Genomic DNA, 17219 nt, shown 5'->3' on the forward strand with positions numbered 1-17219 from the left:
AACTCTGTAACATCATCTGTGTATAGATACCTCTTCAGGCATTTGTCTCTTAAAATGGTCCTGTGGCGATGGAAGTCATATTTGGGCTCATGGACTTTAAGTGTCTGAGGGAAAGGTACTCGTCTCTCAAGATGTTGCAATCATCATGTATGTATGTATTTATGGATGTATGGCTGTATACGGCATAATAACGTTGACATTCAAGTTCTCGGCAGCTAATCGAAAGTAAGCAACGTTAAGCCTGGCTATTACCAGATGGGTGACCATTTGGGAATTCTAGGCGCTGTATATGCTTTCCGCTTATCTCGGCATTTGTTTCCACTCATCCTGAACGTCCACTTGCCATTAGTATTCAACAATATCGACTGAGGAGAGGTGTGGTTGGCGATTGCGCAACACTTGCCACAAAATTTCACGCGGAAGCATCCTTACACTGGGTATCCACAGTCTGTTAAGTGAAGGAAGCGTTTTTATGTATGTATGTATGTATGTATGTATGTATGCTTATTTATGTGCATATAAGAGTGCGCATGTGTGTGGAAGCAGAAATGGAGAGACTTGTAGACACACAGACAGATAGAAAAACGATAAATATAAAATAGCTTGAAATCTAAGAGATGATCATTGATATTTACTATGTTTAACCAAATATAAAATTAAATTAGGTAAATAAATATGAAAATAAAGAAAAATACCCTCGGTTTACTTTTTAAAACAGTTGATGTCTATATATCAAATTATGATAGGCATTAGAGTCTATAGTAAGCGGTTGAAAAAAATGTGTGTAAGTGCGGGTGTACTTGTGGACAATCCAGACAGGCAGTTATCAGTTCAGCTCGTCTTATACCCAACATCATTATAAATTTATGATTCCAATGAGAAGCATCAGTATTTAGTCAGAAGTTCCCACTTATCATTTCTACCTATATCAACCATGTGTATGTGCGTCTATAGTTGTCTGTGTGCGTATTCCGTGGGTGTACGTGTACGCGTTGAAGTATGTGTGAGAATGTACGGGTACACATGCATGTATGTTTACATATGCGAGTGTGTACGTGGGGTGCGTGGGTAGCTAATTCAACAATTTATGAAACACATTGTTTTGAATATAGGGCACACAATTTGCTCACAATTGCAAGTGAGAAATATTTAGAGCGTCATATTCAGATAGATCTTTACCTCGTTGTTTATACATGTTCTCCTGCTGCTGTTAACCCTGTCTGTTCTGTACTTATCTTTTAATCATTCACACTGAAGAAGACCGACAGCTTGGTCGAAAATATGTTTTTTAAAGAAACGTTTTTCGTTTTTTCCAAAAGATCTTTGCATTCCTACACGTGAACAAATAAAAAATAAATACAGGAAATATATAAGCATTTCTATATGAATAGTTGGCTGAAAGCTCCTGAAAAAAACATTTAAAAAAATGAGAATAACAATTTGCAATTAAATTAAATAATATACAAATTATTTATATCAAATAATTTCAATAATTAAATAATAATAAAATAAGTAATAACACAAAATAACGCTAAAATAAAACTTTGTAACTGATTGCATTTTTCTCTAAGTCTGTAAGATGTTGTAAGAATCAAACGTGAGTTAAGTCTATCGTAAACGCTAACCGCACTTCTCTTGTTTGATACGTCTTTTGTAAAGGAAAACCGGTCTTAGTACTTACTTGCATTTTCCTTTTTATGGATACATTGTTTTGTCAGCCTATGATAAAGAGAATTTGGCTAAATTCAATATTGTATTTACCCAAATGCGGACCTTCTTGTTGAGTCAATTGTGCAGTGCTGTCTAAGACATAATGTCAAACTCGCCTATTTTAGCTTATTGCTTAAGCAATCATTAGTACAACAAGCATTACAAATCTCTGACTGCACTTCCGCTTCTGGACTATACTTCCCCATAGATTCATAGTGAAGCAATGTTATCTTAATCGAAACGCAATTCTAATACCTAACCACTTTATCTCAATGCCAAAGTCACAGCTTTATAAGTTTACAGTGAAACACTTGGCGTGTAATCTCTTATAGCACTTCCTCTCTGTACATTGCTCTTTTATAAGGCAACAGTTAAGGAACTCTTACTTATTTCTAACCGTAAATCCCTTAATCTAGGTGCGATTGCTAGCTGATTTTTATTAATAATTTTTCGAGTATTTGTCTTCGTATTATTAACGTGTATGCTCACTGCTTATTTCTGAAGCTTTTCGTGTATTATTACTTATATTTTGCCTTAAAACAAATAAGGTAAAACATTATAAGACATTACGAAATAAGAATTAAAAGCAATAACTTAAACGCAATTTTTTTTTTACTACTGTGTTATTATATATAGCCGTCTCACTATTCTGAAACAATTTTTAGATCAATAAATTAGTAATACACTAGGAAACGTAGTAAATTGCATATGCTACATAAAATAGTGTTTAATTCTATAGAAAAAAGGTGCGTGCAATAAGGCCGTGGTGAACTGGAACGTGGTAGATGCTGAAGACTCCACCCTCTAAATGCTACTTGGGTGCGTCAAATATAATTTTATTATAATTACGTTACATGTTGTATCGAAGAGTGCCTAGTTACTCCTTTATAATATATGCAATTACTAAAGTTTTATTACTGAATTAAAAATATGTCAGTATGTTAGATTTTAAATTACTACTAATACAATATATACTTGTGCCCTCTGCTTTTATAATAAAAATTCACGAATCATAGTGGCAGCATAAGATAAAATATAGATTAATGTAAACACACCTGCGTTTAACATGCTGTTAAACCAGAAACCCCAACAAAATTTCATTTTTTGTAAATAGATATAAAAGAAAAATTGTAAAAAAATTGTGAATAAACATTTTATATAAAAAATAGACACTTTTAATTCCTATTACAAACAATTGACTCATATGTGATGTATTGCACTATTTTGCCAATAAAAATTGTTATTAATCAACAACCCGTTAAAACATCTTCATCAATGTTTGATGTGTGAACAGATGCTGAGGTATGTTCTAATGACAAATCTATAGAATGAGATTTTAAAAGTCGCCTTCTCTTATCGCATTTGCATATTTTTATCATACTCTCGACAGGATCAGTTTCGTTTTCAAAAACCCACAATATTCCATGCTTTACATACAGTTTCATTCAGTTAATATAAAACGTTATCGTTTCGTAGTTTTGCTTATACGTAGTGAAAATGGACAGGAGGGCCATTTATATAGGGATTTAGACTAGTGAAATAACAATAATAAAATAAAATAGTGTGTACGTAATAATAATGAAATCTAAATTATAATTTAAAAATAAATATATATGCATATATATATATATATATATATATATATAAATATATAAATATATATATAAATATATATATAAATATATGTATATATAAATATGTATATATAAATATCTATATATATATATATATGTATAAATATATATAAATATATATACATTTAATCAGAAAAGAATATTATCCAAATTAAATACAGCACACTTTAAAATTTGTATGAATAAATCAGACATGAATATATCTATGTATAAATATATTCTAAACAGAGTTATTCAGCTCATCAGAAGTTAATGTGTAATGAGTCAAAGGAAATAGCATCAATAGCTGAGATAAAATGGTGTGTGATGTAAAATGGGCCAACGAATTTATGTAGGAAATAATAAAAAACACGAGCCAATTATTCATATTGTCTAACATATTATACACTTTTGTAGTTAAAATTAATGTGCAATATCAATTATTAATTTTTTTTGAAAATCTAAGCATAAGTATAAATGGCGTAAAATCTAAGTTGTTCAAAATCTGGAAGAAATTAACCTAAGTATATGCAACAACATTTAAACTTTGCAGCTACAAAAGCGTGAATGATATAAATATTTTCACATAAATGGATATTCGGATCCAGACGCCCTGAATCAGTGCTCTCAAAGAAGGAGTAAGACGTATGTTAATGTAACTGACACCATAATATTCATAAGTTTCTTTAAAAGGTTGCATTATAATTCATAGTCCTCGTAGAGATCACAATCCCATAACTCTTCCAAATATCTGCCGGTGATTTATCTCTGTCCCATTCTATAAATATCGGTTTAAACACCAAATGATGCAGTAAATAAAAGGCGAAAAGCTCGTAGCCGTCAAGGTTATGGTTCTAATAAAATTTTTCGATTCTTCCTTTGTATACTTGGGCAGATGTTTAATTTTTTCCTCAGATCACAGCGTTCAGTGTGAATATTGTGATAGAAGTAATGCTAGAGGCACGCACAAGTCATGGTCATGTAAACCGATCTACTCTGTCAAATGTTGCGTTCAAATATATTGTTAAGGAAAAAGTATGTGGCAGAATGTATTCCAATGTCCGTTGTTTATTGAATAAATCAAAGCGACTTTACAGGATATATCTTTTCATGTCAGACATAAAATAAAGGAAACAAATTAATTATTAAAAAAACAAAGAATAAATTCATTGGCTTTCAATATAAAAGACACTTACTATAAATCAATGTATAATTTTTTTTTAAATGAAAATATCTAATAATCGATGACTATTAAGTCACAATAATTGCTTACACCATTTTTCTTTGATATTTATTTACTGTATCTCTCTCTCTCTCTCTCTCTCTCTCTATATATATATATATATATATATATATATATATATATGTATAATATATATATATATATATATATATATATATATATATATATATATATATATATATATGGGGGTGTACACGAAAGACGCCTGTCAATTTAACAGCTTGTTTGTATGTATTGTTTATATTTCGGCGCTCTTATGTTAATGTTTGTATAAGTTTTATGTATATATATTTACACACACATATATATATGCGTGTGTGCATATATCTCTATCTATATCAATATATATTTATCTATATATCTATATATCTATATATATATATATATGTCTCTGTGTGTATGTATACTGGGAATTTAAGAAATAGATTAAGCTCAGATTAATAAGTACAATGTAGTTGACATTAGCATATAAAGCATGAACAATTCATTGCAAAATCACCGTGCAATTTATTGAAAATAATATCCTATGCGCCAGTATCTAGAATCGAAATCACGTTTTGTTACTGGAATTAAAGCATAATATAGAAAAGTCCACTTTTCGAAATATAAATCTAAAAAGGGAAACTCTTTAGTTTATAGGTCATAAAGGCGAATATATTTGTTTGATATACAAGCAACAGAATCGGTTACAATGTAGATTATATCCTAAAATTTAATGTACGTATATCTGTATTCATATTTACATTATTAAGATAATAAATAAAATAAAGATAACGTTTGTCTAGTGCACTATATTTGTCTTGGTTTCTTGACGATATCATCCAGTCGTCGTTTGACTTTCTTGCTGTAATTTCTCGCACTTCAATGGAAATCGAAGAAATTGCCCCTGCGCACGGATTATCTCTGCATCTACCACTGGGTGTCTAACACGTTTTCAGGACGGACAAAATCCCCACTAAGGCAGTCAACGAGATGTTGATCCGGCGAAGGTTAGACATGCTGAAGAGTTTGGTCTCTGAGTATGGACTATCAGTTTGGTGATCAGCCAGCAGTCGGTCCTAGTTGACGGAATCCCGCGCCATGTGTGCGATCTTCGCCCGGCTTCCGAGGTGCATCATACGACTACAGAGGAGAGCAATGAATCCTCAAGTTATGCGCTACTGATGAACGAAATCAACAGACCAGAGAGAGAGAGATTATTATAGTTCACTTGACGCGCCGGAAACAGAATCAGAATCAGACCCGAAACCAGAAGCAGAATCTGAATCAGAATCAGAATCTGAATCAGAACCTGAGCCTGAATCAGGACCTGAAGCTGAATCTGAACCATAACTAGAGCCAGAACCTACGAATGTACCCCTTCGCAGAAGTAAGCGGGCTATGGGACCAACCCTGCAGTGCACTCTGTGTAATCATCAGATCAGGAGGTGGGAGTGTAATACTAACCAGAGTAGCAAGCGTCCGCGTACTTGTGCATTGCGTGGATGTTCGTGGAGCGGTGACGTGACGGAGGAGGGGTGGACTTGCCGCAGATAAGTGTTGGGTGGAAAAGAGAAAAAAGATAGCGATTGGTGTTTTATAAACTGTGGTCCCGCGAGATCGCGAGATCGCGAGATCACGACAAACCAGAGGGAACACATGTAAATGAGACAGGGTGGAAACTGCATATAAAGCAAGCTTGAGTGAGAAGAAGTAACATTGTCGTTTACAGTCACGAGGTTAGTGTGTTACTATTGCGAGCGTTGGTGACGATTGAAGTTGAGTTCGATACAGATATCGTGACTCTGAGTCTGTTGCTAAGTCTCCCGTGGTGTCTCTTCCGTCTTTACGGTACCAACAATATCTATATAGTTGACACTCCCCGTATGCTAATAACGTAGATCCCAGCACATAAAAATCATAAAACAGAACTAACATTATCTATACGCTTCAAATTCATAAATTAAAATCATTATTGATGTTTTTTATTATTATTATTATTATTATTATTATTATTATTATTATTATAATTATTATTATTATTATTATTATTATTATTTTTACAAAAGAAAAATAAGGAAATAAAGGATAGAATGCGATACTGGCAGGGACGACTTGAGGAAAGTATTAAACTGTGGCTGAAAACATTGTTAGAATCGAAGCAATAGGGAAAACAGTTAAACTAGGACAGAAAGCCATTGACGAGCATAAAAAGAGGCAAATATTGCTCGAAAAGTGGACGATGATGAAGGAGAAGATACAATCTGGTGGCATAAAAATTAAGAACTTTGTTGAGAAAAGTGTTGCGTTTCGGCAGAACAACATTTTCCGAAAAAATCAGTCCCATCTGTATGAAGAATTAAATAGTCGTAAACAGGCGGAAAATAACAACACGTTCAAAATGCAGATGATGCCAGATAGTTTCGGAGTGGGATTTCTCCTGTCGAAGGGTGGCATAATGAGAAGGAAGCGGACAGAACAAGGCTATCAAGAATGCAGCAGATGGAGAATGTTGAGATAACCATTGATGGCATGAAGCCTGGCATATGAAGGATAGAAGACTGGAAGGCACCTGGTACAGATTGATTTCCAATGCCTTTATTCACCTATAGCTGCTGCCCTGCAAAAGGTAAAGAGAAGCGAGATGTCCCTGATTCGCTTGTTAAGGGAAGGCCGACACTGATTTCGAAGGATCCTGGAAAGGGAAGAGCTGACAGGATTTACAGACCAATTACATGTCTACCACACAATCTGTGCAGGAAAAGTTTATGGACATCTTGTGAGTAACAGACGAACAGAAAGTGTGTCAAAAAGGATCCAATTGTACCAAGGAGCAACTCATGGTTGATAAGATAATAATGCAAGACCAAAGAGAACGAAGATGAAATCTGAGTGTTGCATAGACGATTACAGAGAGGTGACGGGCAAGGTGGAATTACACGTAAATCTTTCAAGGAGAATCGTTATCTCCACTTCTTTTTGTAACGATAAGGATGCCACTGAGAATCCTATTAAAGCGAGAGAAACTGAGGTATAACTCTGGATCTGGTGGCAGACACCTCGACCATCTCCTGTTTATGGATGATTTGAAGATATTCGGTAGAAACAAGAAGGAAATAGAGAGACCAGTAGAGCTCGTAGGGATATACTCGGAAGACTTCGTGATGAAGTTTGGGATTAGTAAATCTGCGGTGCTATGCTGTACAGGGGAGTAAAGATTCATTCGAATGGAATAGTTCTGCCAAATGGAGAAATTATAAAAGAAATAGAAGATAGAGTATATAAGTATTTGAGAGTGCTGGGGCTGAAGACATCATGAACAGAGAGATGAAAGAGAAAGTCAAGGAGGAGTATCTTAGAAGAGTGAAACTAATTGTGAAGTGGAAACTGTATAGAGGAAATCTAATGTAAGTCGTGAATGCATGAGCAGCTAGTCTTTTGAGATACAGTGCGTGAATTATACAATGGTTTGACAAGAGGTCGCATGCCATGGATATCAAAACAAGAAAAGGTTTAGCAATGTTTGGTATATTTCACATTCGAAGTAGCGTAGCAAGGTTGTATCAAAAGTGGAAACGTGGCGGAAGAGGATTGAAAAGTGTAAAAGATTGTGCTAGAACTTAGTAGATGTCGTTGAAGGAGCATTTGGTTAGAATTGAGGAGTGCATGCTCAATGCTGTGATCAATGAAGTGGAGGTATGTGAGACAAGGCTGAGTATGTGAAACGTATGGAACGTGAAATAGCAGAGTAACTGACTAGGAAGAAAATGCACGGAAAGTTCTCCACAATATAGTAGACTGGGTATCTGGCTAATGCTACTGAAACTTTTGTTTGTGCAGCAGAAGAGCAGGCATTAGGAAAACGACTGTTCACAAAAGTGGTTGTAGGAGAGGAAGTTGCTGCAGAATGTCGGATTTTTAATGCACAGCTAGCAAAAGGGCTTGGGGGGGGTTGGCCTAGAGAGAGAACCGCAAAAGACACTATCGCATATATTGTAAGAATGGTTGGGGTATAGTAAGCTTGAAAGAGTTTTGAGGAGGTGTCCGATGAAGTGAGAACAAGTGAGGATAGCAATGCACAATTATGATATGGCAAACTGTCCTAACGACCAAGCTATTGGAGCATAATCGTCCAGATTTGGTCGTGTAGACTTCTCAGAACCCAGGGACAGGAATGTGAGAAAGAAGGAACACGAGAAATGCGACAACTATGCTCTGTTATCCTTTGAGATAAAGCGTATACACGAGGTTTAAATATACATAATCGCGGCCTTGGTTGGTACTCTAGGAGTCTGAAAGTACAATTGAAAAAACTACGAATCCCCGATATTTTAGGCGGCCTTCAGACCTCTTCTATAGTAAGAACCACCAACAGCCCTTTAAAACCCTTGGATCTTCAAAGGTCCTGGTTGTGAGCCGGGATTTAGGGAAACCCTCTGGAAATTAAGCCCATCTCTTTTCAGGGAGACTGTATAAACGAAATCAAAATTATGTTTACTGGCTTACAAGCTTTCACACAAATCATAAGGATTTCTCCTTGAGAATAACTTCTTGTTTTCCATGACAACTTAATGACAATAAGTTTTCCCAGATTTCCAGTACTCTCTACCTATTTCGATAAGATTTGCAAATGAGTTTGTATTATCGCAACTGCCACTTACCATTGATTTCTTACTAGCAGGTGCCAGTGGTATCCACTGGAGTTTGAGTTGTAATAGGCCTCTCCAAGGTACCAGTTCTCGAAGATATGATCAACGCTCTCTCCTTATTCTTTCCATCTGACGTGACCATTTTCGACTATTTGGCACAATTCTCTCGCAGGATTATTGGGTAATAGATAAGATGATGGCGAACGTATAGATATGCAGCGTCCATATTCATGGTTCCACGTAACGTTTCGTATTTTGTCTCTGTAGTAGCTCGTCAGGCCCGCGCTGGTGGCTCATGTATTAGTTTATCCCTATTATCTGCATATTAATACGGTAACGTGTGTGTTATTTTCTGTGGTGCACTTACATCGTGTCATTAAATTGTTATGTACATCCACATCTTGTCATAAATAATTTTACCAAGAATGCTTCATAAGTTTCTGTTTCGGTTTCTTTTATTGCTGAACGCACGTACATCGTTTATTTTTTTTTAATAAATAATTTTATCAAGAATTCTTCATAAGTTATGGTTTCAGTTACTATAATGGATGAAGGAACTCAAGTTATATATGTATACACATATTTCTTTCATATGGTTTTATTTCAGTTTCGATTGCAAGTAATGCGCACAAGTCATGCGAATATATATTTTTGGTCCCCAGAAACAAGGAGGATGGAACTGTAAATTCCCCCTTATCCGTTCTTCCGTTCGTCTGGGTGCACTTTTTATTAATAACTATATCTTGGAGTTTTTTGAAATTTTGCACAAATATTAAACATGATATGAGTAAAAAAAAAGAGATAGAACTCATTTTCCGGGAAAACTCCTGTTGTCCCCTATCGGTACATTTCGTTTTACATATGTTTAGACATTTCTTCATTTACACCAAGATTTGAATCCCGAGGTATTTGATGGCTAAATTTGGGTGGGTCACGTGCTGAACTTAGTCACATTTTATGCCTCGTTCACTGCACACTCACAGGGGACTATGCGTGCTCATTTGTTTATTTTTGAAATCGAAACTTTTTAATATGTATAATCAATAGAACATTAAGTCTATAATATTATACTTATGGACTCTGCAAGAAGTAAAATCTCATATTTAAGCGTACTTTATGACCGGGCTTTGCCGGGCATTCGTGCTAGCTAAGATAAATACTTTTGCACTACATTTACATTTGTCTATATTATTACAGTCAAGGAAACAAGTAATAGGGATAGGAATTACTCTGTCCAAACAGGAGAAACCATAAGAGTAAAACGGTTTTTAGTAAAATTAATCAGGGCATATTCCATTAAATTAGTTGTAAAAGAGGTGCAGCAGAGATGCGACCAAGCGAATATAAGAGATAGTGGCCGATCTATCTGATTTGAAATATGTTTGACTTTGTCTAAAAGTGAGTGAGTGGTGAAGTGCTCCACCGAAGATGTGGAAACAGTACCCGATGCATGGGTAAATTTTGTTTGTAAATGAATATGATGTTTTGACAAGGGAGTAATCGTCTAGCAGGACAGAGGGATCTTACTTGTTTTTAAAATAGCCTTGGCAATGCCATAATTGTATATGTTTCAATTCATGTTTCCTGTAGATTTTAAAAAGAGATTTTCTGTCACAAAAAATAAATAAAGTGTAATTTACCACAATAAAATATTACCATTTATTTGCTGACAAATTCCACTTGCGATGAGATATTTTTTAAAGGTTATTTTTCACGTTGCTTTGTATATATTTACATTGATGTATATTTCAAGATATCTATTTTGTCATCAGCAAATATACACATATGAGACTCAATGAAAGAAACAATATAATTTATGTATATCAGACAAAAATAACAGTAACCACCTGCTTTAGATTATTTCGATTTTTCGATGATAACGCGCGCACACATACACACATTATATATATATATATATATATATATATATATATATATATATATATATATAACTCAAATAATTAATAGGAAAATTTTACTAGGTAAATGCAAAATAAACTTCAGTCCGATAAAAATGTTATGTTTATCTGATCCAAACAAAGTAAAGAAAGCTCGATACGACAATGAGAAATAATACCTAATATCATAAGCAGAAATAAAAAAATCTGCAAATAAACAATTTACATGTCGAAGTTATTTTTTTATAGGTGGCGTAATATCCTTATTCCCCAGTATTTCAAAGAATGTAATGTTCTTCTCGTTAGAGGATAGAAACTGTTTAGTAGATTCTATATATAGCGGAGCAAAAATCTGCTTGATATAGCACTTGTTGAAACTGCATTTTTATGATGGTGGTCAAAAATATGAAGTAATACTTTAAAAATGATGTTTGCATATAGTGTTTGTTTAAAAAACTTCCAATGATGTTCGCATAAAATGTGTCAGGGATACAAACAATAAAAGGAGATGAAAAAAATAAAGTAAAAAGAAAATTTTCAAACCCAACTGATTGAATCCAACAGATGATGTTGTGCTTTGTAAGTAAGGGTGAGATGAATATATCCTTTTTAAAGTTTTAAAACAGTAGGAAAAAGATGCTGTTGAAGATTTGAAAGGTTTTAATTCTATGTGTTCTCGTATTTGCACACAAAAATTGTGTTAAACGTTGAAATTAGATACGTTGTCGGGGGTAACAGAAATAACCCCAGTGATTCAACACAAAGTTCTCTTTAATGCTTATTTTAAAAGCATTATTATATATTTTATGATCACCATAACAAATGCAGTTTCAGAGAGTGCGAGAGTGCGATGCTATATATATATATATATATATATATATATATATATATATATATATATATATATATATATATATATATATATAATCTGCTAACTATTTTGAATCTTCTGACGAGAAAAAAAATATTATATTCTTTGAAACTCCGCGGAACAAGGATATTTCACCGCCTTTTTACTGGAGGTATAAATTTGCACATGTTAATTTCTTATTTTTCAATTTTAGACAGACTTTTCGGGTTTTCCAATTATATATCGTGCATTCGGAGAATTATATACTGGTCATAAACAAATAAGAGGCATCCTGAATCGTTTTCGCACTGAATTAAAACTAAACAATACTCCTCTTACTTGTAGTTTCCGTAATATAAACTTTCCATTCATTAATGGAACCAATGTAAATGTAGTTGTCGTCGTTATATATATGCATATGGTACAACCGCGTTGACACAGCGGTTCGCGCCAGATCATATAAGTTAAGCATGGGTTGTTCTAAGTGTGTAACCATTTGAGAAGGCTAGACGTTATATGTTCTGTGATCAATCATAGAAAATTCAAGGTATGTAATCTGGGAACAGGTTTACTCCACTGGGATAAACATGCCCCTCATTACATATCGTAATTCACTTGATTGCCGAAGATAATAGGCGCATACGAAGCATATGCGACACAATGTTCCGTACCGTGGATCACAGCTCTGTATAGCTGGTGCTGGCTCAATCTTAATGCTCAAAATGTATATCTGTCTCTGAGGTCTGCGAACGACAAGCATACATACATACATGATGATGATTGCAACGTCTTGTCAGACGATTGCCACTCCCTCAGACATTTAAAATCCATGAGCCCAAATGCCTGAGGAAGTATGTATGCAAATATGATGTTACAGAGTCTTAGCTTTGTACGACAGCTAAGTCTCTCTCTCGGTTCAAAATGTTGAGATCCAGCAACAAGCAAGAGCAAGATAGCCAGCAACATATTAAACTGCAGGCCAGCTTAATGCGGGTACTGGTCTTTCGCTTCATGTTTTTTTTTTAATCAGAGATGTGCTTCTCCTAGAAAGGTTGCCTTCACCACGGCTTACGGGAACCCTCTCCACCCCAATACACATATACACACACAAATATACATACATACATACATATATGTATGTATATATATATATAAATATATATATATATATATATATATATATATAATTATTATATACCTACAGACACTAGGGTGTCATCCTTTCGGGATTTATCAGTGCAGGTTGTCACGATTAACACCAGTCGATAGATTCGAACCCGGCGATATTTGCAAGGGCCTACTTTATTCGGCTACCGTTAACCCCGGGAAATACTGTTGTCTTTAAATATTTCATTTGAATGCTTTTTAACGTCTGTCAGAATGATCTGATTCTTATATAATAATCTGCTCATATGAGCGAAATTTACCGACTTTAAACAAACGATAAAAAGCCAGGAAGCTAACATAATTATTTACTACAATAATTATTAAACACCGTTATACACTAGTTTTTCATCTGGTCGGGAATCATCAGTGTAGGGGTCCCGATTAACATCAGTTTTTGGGTCGAACCCAGCAACAGAATCTATTCCTAGCTTCATTATATGATAATCTGCGCATTTTTTAGCCCTTAATTAATATAGCTCTAGTCCAGAATGTTACGGCTGGTAAACTTCTGTCAGACCACTAATATGGTTTTAGGCAAGCCCGTTCTACTGCTGATATTTAACTGTAATCTCTGAACTTTTATACCAAGCACTTATAAGGCAGGGAAGAGGAAGGTAGTAGCGTTTGATATATCATAGGCTTTTGACAAGGTATGGCACGATAGTCTTTTAATGAAAATATAATCATATGGTATTACTGGACGGATGCTTAGCATAATTAGATTCTTGTTAAATTAGAGAAGCATCCAGGCTATACTCGATGGGTGTACTCCCCCCCCAAAAAAAAAATGATAAAATGCGGGTGCTTCACGGATCGATTCTTGGACCTTTGATATTTCTGATATTCATAAATGACATACCTGATAAAATTGTCCCTGAGATGGGTATATTTGCCGACGACACCAGACTCAATAGGAGGCACGTGGGGAAAACGAATGAGCACATATCTAAGCTAATCGCCGGAACCCTAGAGGAAGACTGTCAGTCTCTAGTGGAATGAAGTAAAAAATGATAGTAACGTTCAACGCTACCAAACAAAGCTCGTTTCCTTTAATAATTACATAAAACCGAACCAAGCACCAATAGCTATAGTTAAAGATACTTTACCTGAGACCACTCCATTAAAGTTCCTTGCCTTAACGTTCATAGGAAACATGAGTTAGAAAAGATGCATCGAGATTATTGCTAAGGCTGCTGCACAGAAGGTGGGCTCTCTCTATCGTGCTATAATGTTACGTTTGAACGTATTCTGTACCTCTACAAAGCCACCATTCACCCATGTATTGAGTACTGCTACCACATGTAAGCTGATGCATCTTCTACTAGTCTCTCGCTCTTGGAGAGGATCCAAAAGAGATTAGCCAACCTAATAAGTCCCTGACTGTCATGTAAACGTCAGCACATGCCCCGCTGACGTAATTTTTCATCGCTCTGCCTGTTTTACAAGTATTTTAATGGTGGATGCTCTTCCGAACTAAAAGCCGTTGTAACTCATCGACGAAAATACTCCCGACAAACCCAACAAGCAGCGAAGTCACACCCCTACATAGTTGAGATCGCTAGATGTAAGAAATCCTTTTACTCAAATAGCTTCTTCCTCAGAAATGCAGGACTTAGGATCTCTTCCGGTTTCCTCTTCCTTCAACTGTACTGATATGCAGAAGTTCATATGTAATGTGAACATACATCTTGTTATTCAACTCTGTACATAGTATCTCTGCAAGTTAGGTCCCTGATAGTAGGCCTCTACATTAATGTGACAACGTGCCTTGTTTGGGGTAGCAATATATATATATATATATATATATATATATATATATATATAATTATATATATATATAGAGAGAGAGGGGGGGGGAGAGAGACAGATAGAGACAGAGAGAGAGAGACAGAGAGAAACAGAGAGACGGAGAGAGAGATGTTTTTACCTTTAAAACTATATAAAAACTTATTTAATATTTATATATTTTTTATTATAATTATTTCATCTTTATTTTATCATCTGAGAATGAAATATCAATAACACGAATTACCCTATGAGTGCATTTTTTATCTACAATAACGTGTAATGTAATGTTCTAACGATACTATTCTTATCCATACGTAAATGTGTACTGTTTTGCATATCCGTATTCTGGTCAATAAAATTACATCTTCGAAGAGGTGCTAAAATGTAAATGACAATATTTATATTGAGGCCATTTCAAAATATGTATTTAAGACAAAGCCACCTGTCAGAACTGTCATACTTACAGCGTGCTTGTCAGCTGTGAAATTATAATGGGCGTTAATTCTGCGGGCAAAGTGCACCTAACAGTTTAATAATATGATGTTCAAGACGGGGCGCGGGTCACCATCATTGAACTCCTTTTATTCAACCGCGGTAAAGTTAAAAGTAGCTAAAGGACATTTACTAGGGAAAAGTGTTTTATCACAGACAAGATGACGAAAGCAGGTTTGTTTTCTTTTAAGTAATCACCGACGTTCATATGAAGTCCATATTGCCAATTAATATCTTATTTCTACTATTATAACTACTTCATTTACTCACATAAAATTAATATACGAAAGTATAGATTTATGCGTAAACTTTAAGTATTTACTTCAAAAGTGCCCAATACGTAGGTAGAGCTAGTTAGTAATTTATAAAATATATCTGGCGATTAAGCTACTCTGAATATTCTGCGTTTCATCCACTATAAGATTCGTCAGGCTTATACGCGAATTATTTTGTTGTTTCTCGTTTTTATATAGGTTGAGGATGTTAGTTAGCCAATCAGCTTTCTAGTATCCACCGCGCCCCTTCCTATCGATGGGCATACATTTTATCGAACAAAGGATCGGTTTTAGAGCTAGGTTAGTGGTTTAAGGCAGACGATTTTCCTCCTTTCTTTCTTTTTTTATATATAAATATACATATGTGTACCTACATACATGCACACATACATACATAATGTATATATACATATATGTGTGATCGTTTATGTATATTATTGTTTATTTAATTTATTTATTTGTTTGTTTTTTATTGTTTTTGTTAGTTTTAAAATCATTTTGTATCGCTATCCTAGAGTAAGTTTTATTTTGTGAACACAGTTGTTTGATATTTCTCGTCTACAGTTTAATAGATTGTGGGGTTCTTTAAAGTACAGGATAAAAAATTTTTCCTATGCTAAAAACATAGTTCTGGTAACGCGTATTTACCAAGTATGCTATTTAGTAAAAAGTAAATTACAAATAAATAGCATAAATGAAAACACTTGTCACACAATCTAAATTCAAATCTCTTCTCTCTTGAGAATTTCACGAACACTCGTAAAAAAATACTACAGTTGCTTTCTGTCAAATAAAATAACTATAGAATTTGTTTGAATTTGTTTAAATTAGCTGTTAGTGGAGATTGTGATATCCATGTTTAAAACGAACACACGTGAATGCAAATAGCTGTAACTTTTTTTCCGATTTTTCTCCAAATTAATTGAATCTTAATAGATGTGGATTTCCATAATGTAATTTCAGTTCTGAACTGCTTTTTTAAATTTCACAGAATTCTATTAGCAACTGATTTTATAATTGAAATATCAGTAACAGTTAGTAAATGGAGAACCCTTGTAACAAATCTTATTAATATTATGTTTTTTGAATATCTATATATCCGTAAAATTATGTGGGTGGGTGTCTGTATGTGTGCATTTTCCTACCAAATAACTTTGTCACTTTTCGATCTACAGACTCTAATATGAAATTCGGGGTATTGAGATGTGGGATAATCTTTTAAACGTGGTTTCGACCACAGATTTTGGTGTTAAAAGCGAAAAAATTCAACGATTTGACATTTGAAAACTCTACCAAACTCCTCCGCCATTTCTAGGTCTAAACATTTGGATTTTTAAATATAGATTACTTGAACAGAGATCTATATTTATAATTCAATTTGATCCCAAAACAATAAATGCTAAGGGATCATAAATGGGGCCAAATATTTAAGAAAATGACCGTTGCGGTCTCTACGAAATCACTCAGCCAATTTTTGGTCTAATCATTTGAAATTTTGCAAGTGTATTCAAACATGGGGCAAGCTTTTTAATCTTTTTTGTCAAGAATTTATTAG

The 17219-nt window shown here is 34.3% G+C and overlaps 1 protein-coding gene across 1 annotated transcript in view; it reads left to right on the top strand.

The window, feature by feature from the left end:
- The window catches only part of LOC145252983 (glycine receptor subunit alpha-2-like), a 528147-nt gene that overhangs the window by 226663 nt on the left and 284265 nt on the right, over positions 1-17219 (top strand). The window lies entirely within an intron of this gene.

This window comes from Euprymna scolopes, chromosome 3 (assembly GCF_053919585.1).
Source record: "Euprymna scolopes isolate OS-2025 chromosome 3, ASM5391958v1, whole genome shotgun sequence".
NCBI lineage: Eukaryota > Metazoa > Mollusca > Cephalopoda > Sepiida > Sepiolidae > Euprymna > Euprymna scolopes.